The following is an 8,883-nucleotide window of genomic DNA, read 5'->3' on the forward strand; positions in this document are numbered from 1 at the left end:
GATAAAGCGAAACGAACTAAGTAACGTCAGAACAATGGCTAGGTGAAAGAACGAAATTCCGGCAGAACACATCCCACGACAAGTGTCGACTTCAAAGGTATTACTGATTACTGATTCAATGCCATTAATGAAGCAATGTAGCCACACACAGTATCGCGCAACCGCCGAAAATTATCGTGTATGAGGCGTGTGTGAAGCCGGGCTTTCCTCTCGCGTTTCCATCTCGACAAGCCGCGCCATCTGACGGCGCCGCCGTGAAGTGTGCATGTGGCACGTGTGTAGGTATACGGCATGATCATTTTTTGAGGTTTCCTCAGAATATTTAAGAAATTGCCTGTTGCAGATAACGTAATTCTAGTCCTTGAGCTGGGTTATTCAGAGAGGCGGGCAGCACATGCACGAGAAATCGAAACATATATTCAACTAACTAAGAACACTAATTACCTTCATATTTAATTATCTTACGGCATGTATTGAAACTTACGAACTGGAGCAGGTGAGTTTGCAAGGCGTATCCACGTAGAATGAATTTCCAGAATGACGCAGGTTCGGAGATATGCATCATCAAACTCGCCGTTAAAATGCGCGGTTGTTCCACTTAATTCTTCAACGAAACGCTGTTTTATGCAATGAAGGAGAATAGTAACTGGAACTCCAATGCATTATCCTCGGGCACCTCGAAAATTAATATCTCGAATCTTGTGCAGTCTTGAAAATTTGCTTCAAGTGGACACGCTTTGAGAACACACCGGCTACAGTTCGTAAAGAGAAATATGTACCATAAGTAATCAATTAAATTTCGTTGGTGTAATGAGGGTAATTATTAAGTTGCGCTTTTTGTCTTCTCGTAGAAATAATAGCCGCCTCATCGAGTAATTCAGCTCAGGAGTTAGTATTCTATTACTTGCCACAGGCAACATTTTATAATTTGATGCAAAAAAAAATTAACAATGACAAATAAATAAAAATGCACCTAGTATGTACGCACACGTATACAAGGCGATGTTCTGACAAGGTGTTGTCGAAACATAACAGCATCGCCTGCTCTCTTCGGCATTTGTCTGGCCAATATTTTGTGTTTTACCAAATAGCCATATTATACAGTCGACAGTTTATTAACCGGTTACTATTAACCAGTCTTACTTTTCCGTCTCCCCGCTTGCCGCATCTTCTGTTTGTAAGCTCTGTGGTCATGGTGCGCAGGCGGCTGCTTTGGTAGTCGGCCAACACACACCTTTTGCCGAACAGGATGGGGGACCGTATAGACTCGCGAACCGCGACGCCCGCAAGAAGTGAAAGAACCCCCTTTTCTAGGAGACGTCGTGGTGGCCACTCGTATGCCGACGATGTAGCACCTTGTGCGGCAACTGCGGTGCACCCCCCACCCCGACTCCACTCCCCCCCCCCCCCCCCCCCACCATGGGTTGCCTGATTGCGGCCGACGTGGCGGACACCTCGGCAATTCGGGGGCGAGGACCGTGACCACGCACTTCCTCTTCGTCCGACCCAACCCGCGGACGGCGGGCGAGTTGTCCGCATACCGCATGTTCTCGGCTCTTAGCACTCGCCCCTTCCAAGCGAAGCTGCCTGACACTCCGCGGGGTACTGGTGTGGGCCTAATACGATGTAAGTACGTAACTGTAACGTTTGTGCTCTAATAGACAACTTGTTTACGGCCCTGAATGTTACCGATAAAGCAGTGCCAGTGAGCGCGCCTCTGCTATGCGCAATCAAACAATGAATCACTAGCGTAAAATGAGTCGGTTCATTGGTATCCTTCAAACGAATGCGATCTGTTAATGGAACCACCCAGGGTAGAGAACAGCTCTTTTCGTTGTCTTAAATTTGATTTACCCAGTTATAGGGTCACCGGCTATACCTGTCACCGGGTATCGGGCCATTCCTGGTTAATCGCCCCATTATGGACATATGCCACTGTAACACAAGAGGCATACAAGTCTTATACGTGTTTAGATATATCTGCTAGATATGTGCTGTCATTGTCCGTGCATTTATTTACTCACCTCCCTATAACATTGTTCCTTCGACAAGCATCCTACATCGCCTTCGTGTTCGAGATACCGAGTGCTAAGAGCTACAGGTGATCAGGCCGTGTGTGTGACATCGGCCACCTCGCTCAATCAAACAAGCTTCGCGTGTTTTAGATTCCAACGATGAATCGAACCTGCGTGGTTTCCTTTCCTTTCTTTTTTTTTTCTGGCGACCACAGCCGCAGTATGAGAGGGAACTCGTGCTGGAAGCAAGTGAATTTCATTGCAGTGTTCTGACAAGAAACATTGCCTCAAGGAGGGCTACTCAAAATTTCACTCTCCAGGCCTTTATCGAAAGTAGGAAAAATGCCATGGACCGTTAGATTAAGTGTCTACCGGAGCTACAGGTATTACGGTTCAACCAACATGAGAACGATGAGTAGATGTGAATGGATTTGTTTATAAACTCCGTCCTTCTGGCTTCGAACATTCATTGTGGCTTTGCAAATCGATCACTTTCCTCAAAATATTGCGTTATAAATGCAACAATAGCTGCTTTCCATTGCCACTGAGTAAACCAGGGGCAACGTGGTTGGTCGCGAGCGACCGGTTGCCTCTCAGTAACAGAAAAAAAGATCTCGAAGGCCATGCTTTTGCAGGCTGCAGACGCCGGACGTGATTACGCGACGCCAGGAACACGTCCTTGCAGCCACGTGTTAGACATCATTCATTGACCAATTGCCATTCATACACGCAGAGACAATAAGCCTCCGCTGGTTGAGGAATGTATAGTTTCTTAGAAAAAAAAGCATATATATATATATATATATATATATATATATATATATATATATATATATATATATATATATATATATATATATATATATATATTGACACGTGTACTTATCTTTATCGCGCAACCACGTTTCGCCGCTTAACAACTGTAATCGCAGAGCGAGGGACGCGCCTGCATGTATCCGACGTTTCTGGAAAGTTATCGACGCTTCTATCCGCGTGTCTGTTGTCGCCGAACCTTGTGTTATCAGATTTCATCGCGTGACACGAATGGCGTAGAACTTTGTGGAAGACGCGCGGGTCCCATCAGTTAATCTGGAACATTCGACGACTGATATATAAAAGCCGACGCGCTTGACCCGCTGATCAGATTTTCGACGATCGCCGAGCGTGTTCGCCGCTTTCGTTGTGCTATAAGTGTAGCCTGTTTTGTGGGCACAGGTTCGCCCAATAAAAGCTAGTTTTGTATTCCACCGTACTGCTTCTTTCTTCACCGTCACTACCACGTGACAATATATATCGAGCGTCAATATAGTAACGCCGAAAGAACATCTGAAACCACAAGCCCGCAGATTGGGCGAATCCGTCATTCCCATGGTGACATACGAAACTTATGCAGTTCCAGAGTTCCAACTATAGCGATATTAATACGGAGTTGCCTGGGTTCGAGTAGATGCGGCACTCCACCGCGCGCCGCATCGCTGCTTGTACTGCGCGCCGCACAGCTTACATCTGCGGCACAGCGGGAACAGCTGGCCGCAACGACCCTCCGCAACCCTGCCTGCCTGTCTGTGAGCGCAGTCTCGTACAACTGGCGTGCACTTACACGCATCGCCTGCGAACATACGCGGCCGCAGGAGAGAGGGCGTGTGCGTTATTGCTGCCGCGCTCGGAGGCGGACCGGAAAGGCAAGAAGACGATGAGGATGCAAGACCATGGAGCGCGGCAGTGCATGCTCGGCGTTCGTAGTCGTCGTCTCGTGGTGCAGTTGGCCGGTGGCGCGCTTCCGTGAGAGCACGGGAAGTGCGCCCGATTCCTCGCCTCTCATTCTTCCTCTTCTCCGTCGTCTTCCGCAATAACGGATGAATACGCTATTGCGGGTGGCACGGTCTCCGAGAACGACTGGGCCCAGAAAGCAGGCGGCTGACGCCGTTTCTTTAAGAGGAGGGGGAGTGTCGCCCGCGCGGTGAGAGGCAGGCTTCCCCACCCTAAACTGCAAAAGTGCTTCCGGTTCCTGGTTATTCAGGCGAGTGTTGCTTGCCGGTGGCTTGAGAGATTACGTTAGATTAGCTTGAGAGAGATTGATTAGTTCAGATTGCGAAGTTCGGAGGAGGGGGCGCGCGTTGTTAGCATACGTTTCGATGGCGATGACGAGTGGACTTGGCGATTGCGAAGCTGGACTAGGTGTCCGAGCCATCGAGGTTCTGAAAAACAACAACATAGAATAAAGAAAAATGGCAGGAAATAAATATATAAAGAACGGAGAAAGCAGCGCTAGATATGTATGTGTCTATGGGCGGACGGACAGCACAGAAAAAAGAGGTGAGGCGTGCAGACAGGACACACCAGTAGAGGAGTGGAAAACATGAACTCCTCTACTCTTGAGTCCTGTCTGCACTCGTCGCCTACTTTTTGCATAATGAATCCTTACCAACTAGCTCAGCTTTCTGTCGTTCTAAGGACAACACAGATGCTCTTTTGTTAGTCTTTGTTTGATCCTTTAGCCAACACTGTATTGTTTGTTCGTTTGTTTGCCTTTTTCTTTGTTTTGTTTTAGAGGGTACCCTATAAGCAGTGATGGATGACGAGCCTGCCAAAGCAACGGAGGGCCGTCGACCTTAGCCAACTGCGGCTTCCATATCGATCACCAAAATTGTGGCGCATGCTCCTTCAGTTGTTAAAGAAGTAATAAATTGCATTTAAGGCAACTCGAAGATGTATCATAGCAAATTGCGGCAACTTTCTCCGCGTCGGAACAGGGAAAAATAAAAATAAATGGAAAAGAAAATAAGACGTCATACTGACTAAGCGGCTTTGCGTTCTGGCGTCAAATCAACAAAATCACATCGACTTCGGATTTCATTTTCTCAATTAGGAATAAACCCGCTTCTACCAAGCAAATAACAAATATACAGTATTCAAAAGGTACCTGAGCAGCTTAAATTGATTTAGTGGTGCGATTCTTTTGTGTTTATGCCAGCAGTCGAATTAGTCGCGATTGACCAACTAGAGACATGTACGTAATTACTAAAGAATAGTGACCTGCGAGTACAGAAATATTCTGAATTTGAAATGAAGCGGGAAGAACGAAACAAAGAAAGAAAAAAAGAATAGAAATGAAAATACATACGAGACTGTGCTGAAAACTCATCATGATTACCGCAAGAAAAAAAAATCTAAATGACGAAATGAATTGTTGGCCAGCACGAGCCTGACGATATCCTCGATCGCAATGTAATAACGTGGCTGCCCATGAGTGAATTAAGTCGTTGCTTTGCTCCTGGGCTAAAGCTACCCATCGAGTAAACTAGAGTTTCCACTTCACTATGTCACGCAAAAAAAGAACAAAAAGGTACTGAAAAAAAAATTATTTGGTTCCGTCCGGGATCGAACCGGAGACCTTTCGCGTGTAAAGCGAACGTGATAACCACTACACTACGGAACCGCGGACGACGAGGCCGCGGGAAAAAGCAGATATGCCAGCTGCGACGTTTCTTTGATCTTTCAGACCGTTTATAGTGTCCTTGTGTATGGTGTGCCTCCCACACGTACTCAGTGCTCACTCACTCCCTTTCTTCCGCTTTCTATTCCCCTTTCCCCCACCCCCACTGTGGGGTAGCAAACCGGATGCTGTTCTGGTTGACCTCCCTGCCTTTCCTACCCTCGTTTTCTCTCTCTCTTCCCCGACGAGTCCGCGATGCTGCTGGCACGATTGCTGGCGCGCGCGCGCGCTTTGTGTTGCACTGCGGGAGTGGAGGCGTCGTGCGGTTCCGTAGTGTAGTGGTTATCACGTTCGCTTTACACGCGAAAGGTCTCCGGTTCGATCCCGGACGGAACCAGCTTTTTTTTCCGTTTTTTTTTTACGCCCGCGTTGTGAAGGACAATTCAGTGAACTCGTGTCACCCTTTCTGGAAGTGCAAAAAAAAAATGAAAAAAAAAAATGGCACGAGACGTTGCGCCTGATTGAATAGCGGGAGAAGAAAACTTGGCAGCACGAAAGGAATTTCAGATGACATTGTGGCTCACGTAACGCTGACTGTGAAAAAAACAAAATGTCTGTACGTTTTTGTCTGTTTATTTGTTCGGCGACAGCTGTATATGTTTTACGAAATAATGTTGACGAGGATGCAGGTATGCCGCGAGCGCATTGTTGTTCAGGCGAGTTTATTTATGCCGCTGTTGTGTCCTGTGTCATGTCATTTGAAGTAGTTGTGTAGAAGATGAACCTAACAGCCCAAATGAACACACGCTGCATCTATTTATCCTGCGAGATATATATATATATATATATATATATATATATATATATATATATATATATATATATATATATATATATATATATATATATATATATATATATATATATATATATACATATATATATATGGGGGGGGGCACTTTAAAGGTATTGCCAGTTTTCTTCAACGGTGTCGTTTCCTTTTTGAGGTCTGCGACATATGGCACAGTGAAAGGAGGGGGGGGGGGGGGGTTGAGTTGTTGAAACATTTTCCTTGTTTTTGTGTCCATGTGTTCCTCCGTTCTTTCTTTTCTCCTTGGTTCCCGTTTTGTGCGTTTGGTTGTACGTTCTTTCTCTTTCTTTGACTTTTCTTTCGTCTTTTCTTCTTTTTATTTGTGCATAAGTGCAATTACTCGTACACTCTTATGACTACGAAAGACTGGCATTTCAATGAAGACAGGAACAAGCACAACTTGTTTTTGGGAATATGTCAGCTGTCGTTATAGATATATTAAGAAATTTTGAAGGCTAGTTGAAAGCGTGTCTGCAGGTGAACCTATTGGATAAGCGAACAATTATTTTATTTGTTTCTTATTTCATACTTCCTTTGTTTCGGTTCTTTTTTTTTAAACAAAGAGCCGTCTAAAAAATTATTTTTTTTTGTCACTAGGTTTCGTAATCCTTAATTGCAGAGAGCTTCGTGAAACGACGGGTTCTCAATTTTTTTTTCTGTGTTAGCTTTGTTTTTTCTTTTTTAGGCTAGTAACATTTCCGCGAAAGGAGCTGTTGCGGAGAGCACGATTTGTTCCTTTCTTTTTTTTTTTAGGTCGTGCTGAGGTGGTGTTTTTTTTTTTTTTCACTCCGGCTCTTCTTTGGGGTTGCTAGGGGACAAAGCGGGGTGTCGCGTTGATCACGCGGGTCGCGTGGTGGAAGGTTTCCGCGCCTCGCTGAGTCGCACGGCAGGCACGTGATCGCCAGGCTGCAAAACGTGTTGCAGAAGATATGAAACAGTTTTCGTGGTGTTTTATCAGACGTCTCACGAAAGCTACGGTCCGCAGAGATCCCAAAGTATACGTTGGATCTGCGTAATCTTTATCTACTGATTCTAGGACATACACGTGCCTTTGTGGAAATACCCAAATGCTGAAGTAAAAAAAAAAATATGGGGCTTTACGTGCCAAACCACGATCTGATTATGAACTAGGGAGGCGCGCCGTAGTGGGGGATTCGGCTATAATTTGGACCACCTGGAATGTTTTAGCGTGCAGCTAAATTTAAGCAAAGGGGGTGTTTTACCATTTCACCCCCATCTAAATGCAGCCGCCATGGCCGGGATTCGATCCTGCGACCTCGTGCTTAGTAAGCCGAAGACCAGAAGGCTGAAGTCGAAATTTTAACAGAGGTTGCTCTGAAAGACTGCAGGCATCACGGTAGTAAGCGACGTCTGTGGTTGAAGCAGTGTTTCACTCCCGCAATTGTGACCGGGAGTAGTGCTGTCTAACAGTTCCAGCATTAGGTTTTGTGTACATTGAAAAATGCCCCAAGAAAGTGGACGGTGTGTGTGTGTACGAGGAATGGTTGCCTATAGCTCAATTGTGACGTCATTCCCACCGCGGTGGCTTAGTGCTTATCGTGTTGCGCAGATAAGCACAAGGTCACGGGATCAAATTTCGGCCGCGGCGGCCGCATTTCGATGAGGGCGAAATGCAAAAAAAGAAAAAAAAAGAAAACGCCCATGTCCCGTGCGTTGGGGACACGTTATAGAACCCCCGGTGGTCAAAATTCATCCGGAGTCCCCCACTACGGCGTGCCTCATAAACAAATCGTGGTTTTGGCTCGTATTGCATGCATCATGCGAAGATTCCGGATTCGGCTTCCACTGGCGCTAAGTTGTCTCTTCGTTCCCTTCCCTTTTCTTTGTTAGTATTACATTTCAATTCAAAAAGAGAAGATGCAATTTTAACTATATATAAATGGTTTATTTCATTGTTTGTTGGCTTCATAACGTTGTTACCAACAGAAGAAAATCGAGCCCGATCCTTCTTGCCCTTTACAGTACGGGAATGTTTCCTTTTTTTCTGTAATGGCATGTTCGTGGACAGTGACAACCTTCATATTGCCGATATACGTACGTATCAACAACGCAATCTGTAATTCGGTTGGCCATTAACAAAATAGGCCATATTGCTTGGACTACGGTTTAACTAATTAACAGTACCTCGAGAAGCAACGTGTAAGCGCGAAGAACAAGAAAGAAGAAAATCAAACAAACAAACTAGTAATGCTGCGACGGGGAATAGGTGTAATATCACGGATAAGCGCGATGCCTAAAGGGAGATGTTAGCAACCTGAAGAAAGACAACGTGAAACAAACAAAGGAACAAACCAACAAAAGAATAATTGACACTCACTAAAGTATCCGTACGTTATTTTAAGGCGAAAGCATTATGACTTCTATAATTCATTGGTTACGTTCATGATACCTGACGTCATACATTGTCACGTGTGCTCCACAAATCGACCTCAATCCAGCTTGCTCTAATTTGTACAAACCTTAATCCGCTGTAATGCACCTTCATGCACTCTAATCCACCTTGCTCAAACGTGTACCAACCTTAATTCACTGTATACTGC

General features: G+C 45.3%; 2 non-coding genes across 2 annotated transcripts; one reads left to right on the forward strand and one right to left on the reverse strand.

Annotated features, from left to right (window-relative positions):
- Positions 1-5,381: 5,381 nt before the first annotated feature.
- TRNAV-UAC (transfer RNA valine (anticodon UAC)) lies at positions 5,382-5,454 on the reverse strand. The gene has a single exon. It is a non-coding gene; the product is annotated as a tRNA-Val (tRNA).
- A 321-nt stretch (positions 5,455-5,775) lies between these two features.
- TRNAV-UAC (transfer RNA valine (anticodon UAC)) lies at positions 5,776-5,848 on the forward strand. Its single transcript has one exon. It is a non-coding gene; the product is annotated as a tRNA-Val (tRNA).
- Positions 5,849-8,883: the final 3,035 nt, after the last annotated feature.

The sequence above is a fragment of the Dermacentor albipictus genome, chromosome 5, assembly GCF_038994185.2.
Source record: "Dermacentor albipictus isolate Rhodes 1998 colony chromosome 5, USDA_Dalb.pri_finalv2, whole genome shotgun sequence".
Lineage (NCBI taxonomy): Eukaryota > Metazoa > Arthropoda > Arachnida > Ixodida > Ixodidae > Dermacentor > Dermacentor albipictus.